The sequence below is a fragment of the Brachionichthys hirsutus genome, chromosome 6 (assembly GCF_040956055.1).
Source record: "Brachionichthys hirsutus isolate HB-005 chromosome 6, CSIRO-AGI_Bhir_v1, whole genome shotgun sequence".
Classification (NCBI taxonomy): domain Eukaryota; kingdom Metazoa; phylum Chordata; class Actinopteri; order Lophiiformes; family Brachionichthyidae; genus Brachionichthys; species Brachionichthys hirsutus.
This window is the reverse complement of record NC_090902.1, coordinates 1,741,574-1,751,427: the sequence shown is the minus strand read 5'-3', so window position 1 is coordinate 1,751,427 and position 9,854 is coordinate 1,741,574.

Genomic DNA, 9,854 nt, shown 5'->3' with positions numbered 1-9,854 from the left:
GCGGGGCGCCGAGCGTTGTCCAAAAACATCAACAGAGAGCACGAGCTCTGCTGTTGCTAACACGCCAAACGACTATATGACCGCATGCATTTCGAAGCCGTCGCTGAACTATTCTTGCTTGGACGGATCCTTTGGCCGTGGCGCCTGCCAAAATGTGTCACGGTGCTACAAGCGAGGAACAATCAGCCGGCAGACCCCATGTGTTCGAAGTTCTTGGCCGGTGTCTGACAGATAAATGTCGAGCAGCGGTAGTCAAAAAAGTTGATGTTCCCAGACCTTTACGGAACAATATGACATAATAAGCCGTCAGAGATGGGCGGACTGGTGGTGAAAGTATTGGACGTAAAATGATGCAAGTGTTTTTTTGTCAGCTCCTTAATTTCCTCCTCCTCCCTGAATTCAGGGACCTCGTAATTGTTTTCTCAGATAACCATAATTACCAAATTAAGGGGCTGCTTTGTTTGTAAAATGGCAATGAAATGGTCGCGAGACTCCCAAACTCAATCACACAATAATGTGTGATTATTTAACTGTTGAAAACACCTCGAGGCCCCGCTGTGCCTTGAATGCATCGTGAACCCTTAATGAACGGCAGCTCATTGATCTCCGTAATGAAGCAGAGGTCTAAAGTAAATTAAAAACCGGCTTAAAAGCAGCCGTGGAAAGGTGACGCTCCGGAATCAAAAGGATGTCCGGGCCCACCAAGAGTGTGACCCGAACTCACCCGCGTAGTTTTAGGTGAGGACTTTGATTTGAAGTTATTGCCTTCATGTTAGGGGTGAGAAGTACTAAGTGAGTGTTCAAAGGCGAAGCCTGTCAGGCTAATGTTTATCTGATTACCGTGCGGTTTGAAAAGCACTTCCTCGGGTGCAACCGGTATGTTGTGGCAACAGGGGAGATCGATCTCATCTTGTGTAACGCTATGAAATTCAGTCACATTTTAATGATAATGGCCTTTTGAAAACCGGAGACCTGCATTGTTTGGAGAAAAAAAACAAAAAAACATCAGACCTTTCAGGATTAAATCCCCGACTATTACGTTTGGCTTCTGAAAAACTTTGCTTCGTAATTGGAGAAAGAGAAAAACAACTTGTACCGGCATGTTAAAGCGACAACTGGTCTTTAAAACTACAGAATGAGCCTTTGCAATTGTGCATTGCTGGCGGTAACTCCTCAACATGAGGATATTGTTTCAACATAAGAGAAAAGGACCAAAGCAGAAATCGTAACCTTCTCGCCATTTCGAGTTTTAATTGATTACTTCCTGTTGGTTAAAAAAAGGAAATCAAACCAAACCAAAAGCAAAAACCAGGCCTAAAAAAAGGAGTTTATTTTACTTGTCTGACTTTCCACTTTATGTTTAAGGATAACTTCATGGTTGCTCTGACTATTTTCTGCATCTCAGCGGGGTGAGGACCGACCCGGGGACAATTCTCAGGGTCACTCGGCCCACTATAAATCTCCTGATGCTGCCCCTTACAATTTAAGCTCAACAATAAGTTGCGCTGGAGCGCAGCTGCTGCACTTTTTCCCAGTCGGGAATCGCAGTGGAGACCGCCTCTGCTCCGGTAAGCTAGCCTGAACCTGCAGTACCACTCATCCTAATCGTTGAGCTCAATCCATTCCCCTGTCTAGCACCTCTTCAGAGGCCGCTCGCCCCTTTGTTCTGACAATACACAAACGACCATTCAAATGGAGGGACTCTGTAATCAGTGAAATACTAGCCTCTGGGCTTTGTAGAGGAGAAAAAAGGCAAGGAGAAAGAGTGAGAGAGAGAGAGAGAGAGAGAGAGAAAATCCATCCATGACCAATCAACTCTAACTACCTGTCTGGATTTTTTAGCTGCAGATGTTACGTGGAAAACAGAGGCGGGGGGGGGGGGGGGGGGGGGGGGGGCGTTCCAGATGTAAGATGTACAAAGACTAGGCAGGCTGGCACCTCCACCCACCGAGGAATAGGATGGACCGTCCACACCCACCCAGCTTTTATATGGATGATGTTTTTCTCATCTCCTTCAAAGACCTGCTGCGCTGCTTCAGTGTGAAGGGAAAAATAAAATGTGTCTGACTGGCAAAGTCTGGGGTGTTTTTCCAGGAACTCCACCTACCTACTCTATATATTAGGTATTTTATAAAATCACATGAAGTCTATTCTTTCGTTTTTCAAGATTAGTCCAAGTCCGGTTTCTCATCTTTCAATTTAAAAATGTAAAGAAACCGATGCAACAAAATAAAAGCATCAAACATGACATTGTTGTTGCTAAAATGCGAAACATTATTATATAGTTCGATGTTGTAGAAATACGTCACACAGAAATAGCAAGAAAATTATTGAAGGTCATTCATTGATGAATTTTCTGAACCGCTTTGTTTGTTGCCGGATCACGCTGGAGCCTATCCCAGCAGACGAGAGGCGGGCACACCCTGGACAAGCCACCAGTTCATCACAGGGCCACACCCAGACTATCATTTACACACACACTCACACCTATGAACAATTTGGTGTTATTAATTCAACTAATCTGCATGTTTTTAGTGGTGGGACGAAGCTGGAGAACCCTGAGAGAAAACGCGCAGACACGGGGAGAACATGCAAACTCCCCACAGAAAGGCCGCAAGTCGGATTCAAACCTGCGTCAATCATATTTACCAGTGGTCCTGCAGCTTTGTCTGCCTTTAGCGCCATTCAGGGCGGTTTCAAGGCGCAACAATGGGGCGTCTGTTGGCGGCTGCGGAGTTAATAATTGCTGAAAATCGCACGTCTGTGTGAATGCGGGATGGAAAGGTGGGACGGGGCTGTGATGTCTTGATGGTGGATTATGCATGCACCCCCCAACCGGTGAAAATAAAAAGCAGCTAAATCAAAGAAGAGATAAAGCAATTGTCTGGGAGCTGCTTATCATCCAATGAGAGGAGGACGAGATTGCCGCTCGGCTAAACGTCACACTACGGGACAAGGCTGAAACGAAGTTCTCCTCTGATGCTTTGATTTGTCCAAACCAGGGGTCCCCAAACTTTTTCCTGTGAGGGCCACATCACTTTTCCCTTCTCTGATGGAGGGCCGGGGTCAGTTTGTACAGGAAAAGTGTGATGATGGCAGGGGTGCCTAAACATTTAGGGGCCGAATGTGGAGGCGGGCTGTAGTTTAGGCTTCATCTCACCATCACAACTACACACAGTGACATGAATCGACTGTCACACACGCAATGCCTCTCACACCCAAACTCAGTCTCTCTCCAGCATTATCACGAAGTGCAGAGGCGAAGAACGACTGGATCAATCAGCTGATCCAATGCAGCTGCAGAGGACCAAACAACAAATTCTTGTAAAAAACCCAAATGCAGCACGCCTCGGTTTCAAACCCGGGGTCTTCTAGCAGGGAGTCAAGTGCACTACCCACTACACCACCTAGATGTCATCCTATCAGGCGTTAGGATAAATAGACAGTAGCATTGTTGACTTTAGACCAGAGGCACTGGTTTTGAATCCAGTACGACGTCACCTGGTCTGAGACACGCCCACTCCACATAACACAAAAGGAAAAAGCACAACATAACAACACAACAACATAACAACACAGAACAACATAACAACACGCTGTGGTCTGAGAATACCTCGAGTTTCCTCACCTATACGGTGGCGTAGTCGGTAGGGTTACCGGTCTACTGCCGGAGGAACTGGGTTCGCATCCAACTGTGGGAGTGGGGGTGGAGTAGAGGCGGCGGGGTAGGCCCAGGGCCTTGCCTGGGCGGAGTGAACTGGACCACTGGTCCACTCCACTCCGCTCAGGTGCGCCCTGGACCTACCCTGTTGCCCCTGCTCCATCTCATTCCCGTAGTGGGATTCGATACCAGGGCCATTTTGCCCCCCTCCACAGTGCTGCCAACTATGCCACCGTGGAGGTGAGGAAACCTGCCCTGTTATTACAAAGTAATTACTATGTAATAAGTTGATATTACAGAACATTGGAACATTAACTTTCTGGCCGTATGTGACCATCATTAAAAATAAAAGGGAGGCTACTCATGTTGTATGAAAAGGAAAATAAGTAAATTTTATTTTGGGTTTCTGGTATTGTTCAGGGGGCCAGGCCAAATGTGGAAATGGGCCGGATCCGGCCCGCGGGCCGTAGTTTGGGGACCCCTGGTCTAAACTCTAAAGGGTTTGTTTCACTGCTTTTAGCCTTTAACCGAACCAAAATTAAAACCAAGCCAAATAGATATCAGATTATCTTTGAGCTAAGTGACGCTGTCATTAGCTTCAGCCACACTGGACAAACTTTACCGAAATCCCAGCGTGCTCCAAACGCAGCCATCATTTAAACTTCATAGATGACATCACAGATTAAAATCTGGGGGATGAGGCCGGAGCATTTCGCTTCAGTTTCTTTAGCCTTTCGCTCTCGGGAGCCTCTCCTCTATCTGAGGGGATAAAAGCTCTGAGTTCGTGGGCAGAGGAATGCAGCTCACATCTTTGCCATAGCAGCCGAAGAAGTAATGCGTTCGCGTGTCGGCGCTTGTCGAGCGAGCGCACCTCCCTCGTCTGTATTAATAACCGCATGTCCTATTGCTGTACCAACTGGGCTGTGTTTTACTGGGCCAGGGTTTGCTTACGGGAAGACAGATGATCAACTCCCCTGCCTCTTCCTCTAATTTACACAATTACTTCCCCCTGAAGCGTTCCCAATCCCCACCCTTAAAACATATTCCCAACGCCAAGAGAATCCCGCATGAAAATGTACAAGGCTACATTTACGACTGGAATAGTTCAATATATATATATATATATATACATAACATCACAGAGTTGGCAGATCCTGACAGGACAAGATAAATGTTGACACAAACGCATCATCCATGACAATTGAGTTATACACGGAGGGAATTATTAAGACGCAGTCGACTGTCAAAATCTCGCCGTGAAAGAGGAGATCACTGGCGATGACAATGACGGCTTCCTTCCCGTCTAGTATAAACATACCAGCGTGATCACTTTCCCCCCCCCCCCGGGGCAGAGCGATTGTTGTGTTCCGAAAGCTCTCGCTGAATGCTTGAAATGCTCCCTTGATATTCTTTCCCTCCACTCGTCTATTTGCTCGTATCCAGGTGACACGCCGACCTGTCACATCAAGCACAGACGGCCTTATTTCCTCAGGGCAAAGGTCAAAACAATTGTCATGTTTTAGTTTGTCACGTCCAGAACAAACTACCTGAGGAAACCGATATGGCCGACGAGTCAAACAGGCGCGTGACAGAGGTTTTGACATCCCGGCAGACCTTTTATGAATAATGCTTTTTTTGTGTGTGTGCGAATGCAACAGATACAGGAACTGTAGCTGCACAGGGAAAAATGAGATCCTCATAAAAACTACCTTGTTGGAATAAATTAAAGCAGCCAGACAAATCTAGAAGGAAATATGCAACCAGATTCCTGATTCCATCCTGACATGCTGGACTTTCACCGCCACTAAAGTGCAAATTTGTAGCTTGACAGCAATAAAGTAAAAAAAAAATTGCCACAAAATTATAACACAATGAGTGATTCAGCAATATTATCAATTTCGTTCTCGTAGATTTTCAAAATTAAACTTTTTGGTATTTCTCAATGTGCATTTTGCATCCATCCATTTTCTCGTAGTCTCATCTGCAGCCTTAAACCGTGGGGTTAAATATTAGTTGATTCAGAAAACAAAAGTATTTAATTTGTTTCAAATTGCATTTGAAAGAACAAAGTAATGACAAAAAAGGTGTGAAAGTCTTAGTTGAGTTGCGAGTCTTTTTAATTTGTGAGTCGATTGTGAGTGGCAAGGGTTAACAACCCCCGTAATGAAGTGAGCTTTGAAAATCACACGTCCTGTTGGGTTGAGGGGAAAAAGTGGGCAGAAATGTGTGAACCTGCAGAGGCATGGACTCGCAATTCTTTCCACCAGAGATAAGTATTAAAGTACGGTCCTTAAATTTGATGTCCTGGTAAAACCTAGAAAGAAATTTGGTGCAGCAATCCATGATTTCACCGCTCCATGCAGAACACATACCTAAAAATGAGTCGCCAATGAGGTTGCATAATCTGCGCCTGAAATTCGTGGACCAGAGTACCTGGTCTTCAACACTTCAGTGTCAGTTTCATGGAAGCATGATGAGCGACATTCTTGGCAGCGACGCAGGTGATCTTATCAAATGTAAATTTGTAGCTGCTAATCGATACTCGTTGGTACAAGTCTCTCTGGAGGTTACCCCCCCGAGGAGGTGACGACATGCCAATGAATCTTTAATGTTAATCGGTTTCTCTTGAGTTTATCGGAAACAACGTTTCAAGAGTTTTTCATGAATTTTAAAGTTGTTTTGGGGATTGACCGAAACAATCCACAAAAACTCCAGAGAATCTGTTACCTGGCAGAATCCTGCAACAACGAGAGGTGAGCTTAAACTTTGGAATTCAAACACATGATGATTTGGATTGGATTGAAATCATTGGATCAAAAAACAATCATCAACTGCGTAATAACCCAAGCCTTTTTTGCATTTTAATTGTATGTCACATTTCAACCTTGTTTCAACCTAACAAATAGCAGTTAGCTTCTCAAAGACTTTCAATGGCGTGTGGTAATACTTCTGGCTCAGCTGTAAGGTGCAACCTTAAAGACCGTCATTGCGTCCAGGCCAGAACCAAAGAGCATGTCCAAACCCTACAGACAAGCCCGTCTGCTTCAGATCCAAACTTCAAGGATTAGTGTACCACACCCCGCCCCAACGATCATCCCCAAACGGTGGCGGCGTAGAGAAGGGTCTATTGAGAGATTTCAGCACCTCACCAAAGAGTTTGAAAAAGTGACCTGAATTAATGCCTTGTTTTAATCTAACTGAAGAGAGAGCTAGAAGAGGTCCATTTGGCGGATGTCCAACTCCAAAGAAGAAAATAAAGACTTACCAGGTTACCTTTCGTCACTTTATGCATCCTTCATTGAAGCACATGGATTCGTCATTTTCTAAGAGTGACCTGACAAACAGATAGATGCCACAAGTTTTTAGAGCGCACGTAAACATTATGTCGGCTGCAGGAACGTCAACTGGAGGGCTGTTCATCTCACCAACATAAGCCAACTCTAACGTCATGTTAGAGAATGTTGTCGTTCATCCAACCTGCCTCCCAACAGCGCCAGCGCTGGATCTCCACCTGCGTGCTCACCAAGGCCAGCCAGTCGGAAAGCTGATGCAATGATTGATTTGAATTTCCATCAGGCAACGCCTTCGGGAAGCTCGTCGTGGGCACTCGATGTCTTCACCGGGTTCTTTACCTGAATGTAGCAGCCCGTCGTCGTAACAGACTTTGATCTCTGGAGGAGTGTTTTCCTCAAGGATGAACCCTGGATTCGCACCAGAAGAACCGATGGTGCCTGTGGGGTTTGGGTCGGGGCAAGGCGTAAACTGGCGAATGCAAATGGATTTTTATTGGTGATGGTTTGGGGGATACTGTGACGAATCCTGAGACACATCTTTGCCCATTCTTTAATTCTGACTTGAAAGCAACCCAATTGTTGCAGTAACACGACGCGCAATGACCGTGTTCCAGTTACTGCCCATATCCAGTAACTTTGCACAAACGCTGAAGAGGAGAGGATCGAGACTCTAAAGGTCACAATCAGCCGGATGCAAAGAGGAAGCAAAGCAGCGGTCAGAGGAGATACTGACGAAAACAAGACCATCAAACGTCCGAGCACCTCCATAAGGAGTGTGTGCGCACATCGTATGTGTGTGTCGATGCCTCCAGGCTGGTTCAGTCAAACCATGGGCTGGAATTTAAGTCAACCACAAAGGGGGGGGGGGGGGGGGGGGATTTCCACGTGCCTCGCGTCGTCTTGTTTGGAAATTAAAATTGTGCGTCATGCCATGGCTGGATCTGCTTGTGCACCTTGCCGGTGGGCAAAATGGTGTTCAGCTGGAAGTGAAGTAATGCCTGACTCACTCCTCAGATAAAAGATTAATCAAGTTATATCATTATTAAGTCTGGCTTTGAAGTCAACGCCTGGACGTCAGTGCCCCCTAGTGGAAGGGCAAAGCCGGGTGGCTTTTTAAATTAAGCATTGCTTGAAAAGCTCCTCCTGTCAGACAGCAGTGGCAAAGATATTGTTCGATCGTAGCTTTTGTCTTCAGCGGACTCCTAAATAGCTGAATCAAAAATAATGAGTAGGATTGCAATGGATGATTATTTTCTCTGTCAATTTGGCATCAAAATAAAAACATTCTGAAGACAGTTTAAAACGTCAGCTGTCAGATCGACAGCCAATGCAAAAAAAAAAAGAAGAGCAGTTGTCCACGCCAAAGAAAAAGGAACTGATCGTGACATTTTCTCTAGTGAGCATCTCTCGATTTCCTGAAAAGATGACAACCACCAAGCTCTTTTTTTCCATTATGCATCAGCGCAATGATACTTTGAACCTCATTAATATGACTTGGGGATCACGAAATTATGATTTCAGAGAAAACTTATAAATAAAATAAAAAGTGACTCAAAAGCAGCTGGGATTCTCTTTATTTAGGTAAATATCACAGGTAGGATTAAAAAATGGATGGATAAGTTCAACGGGGAAAAAAACATGACAAAGCCATGAAAGATTCTCCGTTAGCAATCATGCACCAAAATATATCAACAAAATGCAACTTGTTTCAGCACGGCCAGCAAAGACTCCAATACCAGCAAGTACAATCAAACACCCTGTCTAAGAGGAGAATTTCAGAAAAGCCCTTGCGGTCTTGTGTCTGTTAGCATTTCAGCTAACAGACAAAATAAGTGGATAAAGAAGATGCACAGGGGTAAAAGGATCAATACTCTGATCAATCATGGGCAGATCTCAGTCTAATAATATTTATTATCGAGGAAACGTTGACCATGCTTTATGAGGAGCAGATTAACTACAGTCTTTGGAGTAATTGTGGCTTTAAAAGTTACATTCCAACCACATTTCCTCCTTCAGTAAAGATCACGTTTGATCAATTCTTTTTTGAGTTTTTTAAAATTGAGAAACTGGACTGAAAACTCATCAATACAGAATCAAAGGTGGTCACAACCTAAAAAAAGCACCAACTTATAAATGAAGAGAGAACACTCTACGGGAGAAGTAAAACAAAGAAAAGAACATGGCAGATTAATACTTTTATAAAATCTCGTCTTTCAGCTGCCGCAATTGTGAATAAAAGCAGAAAATGCATTTGAGCCCAAGTTCAGTGGGTTTGATACAAAGGGAAGAGTAATTAAACTACTTCATTACTTCTAAACAAACGATACTCAACTGTTCCTACTAAAACCCGCAAAGACGCAACGGATGCCTCAAATGTAATTTTTAGCTAAATCATCGAGGAGAGTTTAACGACTTTAAATTAACTGAAGCAGTTTACAGGGAAGGAATTTTAACTGTCCTTTACGGACAACAAATTGGGAGCAGGTGATTTCATTGGTTAAAGATGGCATTAGGCTGCTAGCATTCGGCTCGTAAAAAAGCATCACACAGGATCACAAACACCAAACGAGTATCATTGTTGTCCCCGATGTTCGGGGTTGCAAACAATTACGGGGTTTCTGTAAATGATGTCGCGTTTCTCTGATAAGTGACCTTCTGGTTACGTCTCAACAAATAGGATAATTTGTACTAATGGCAGGTTTGCGGAATGTTTTCAACGCATTAGTGCAGAAACTCTCCTGGCTCGAGTTAATCTGTCGTGTCGTTAGCTTTTTGCATGTAACGCACTGTATAATGCTTTTTTGTCGGCCATCTGTTTTTGGTTTAAAGGTCTTTAGCTACAGGTGATCTTTGGCTGCAACCACGACGATAAACGTCCTCCCAAATAATGACAGATGCTA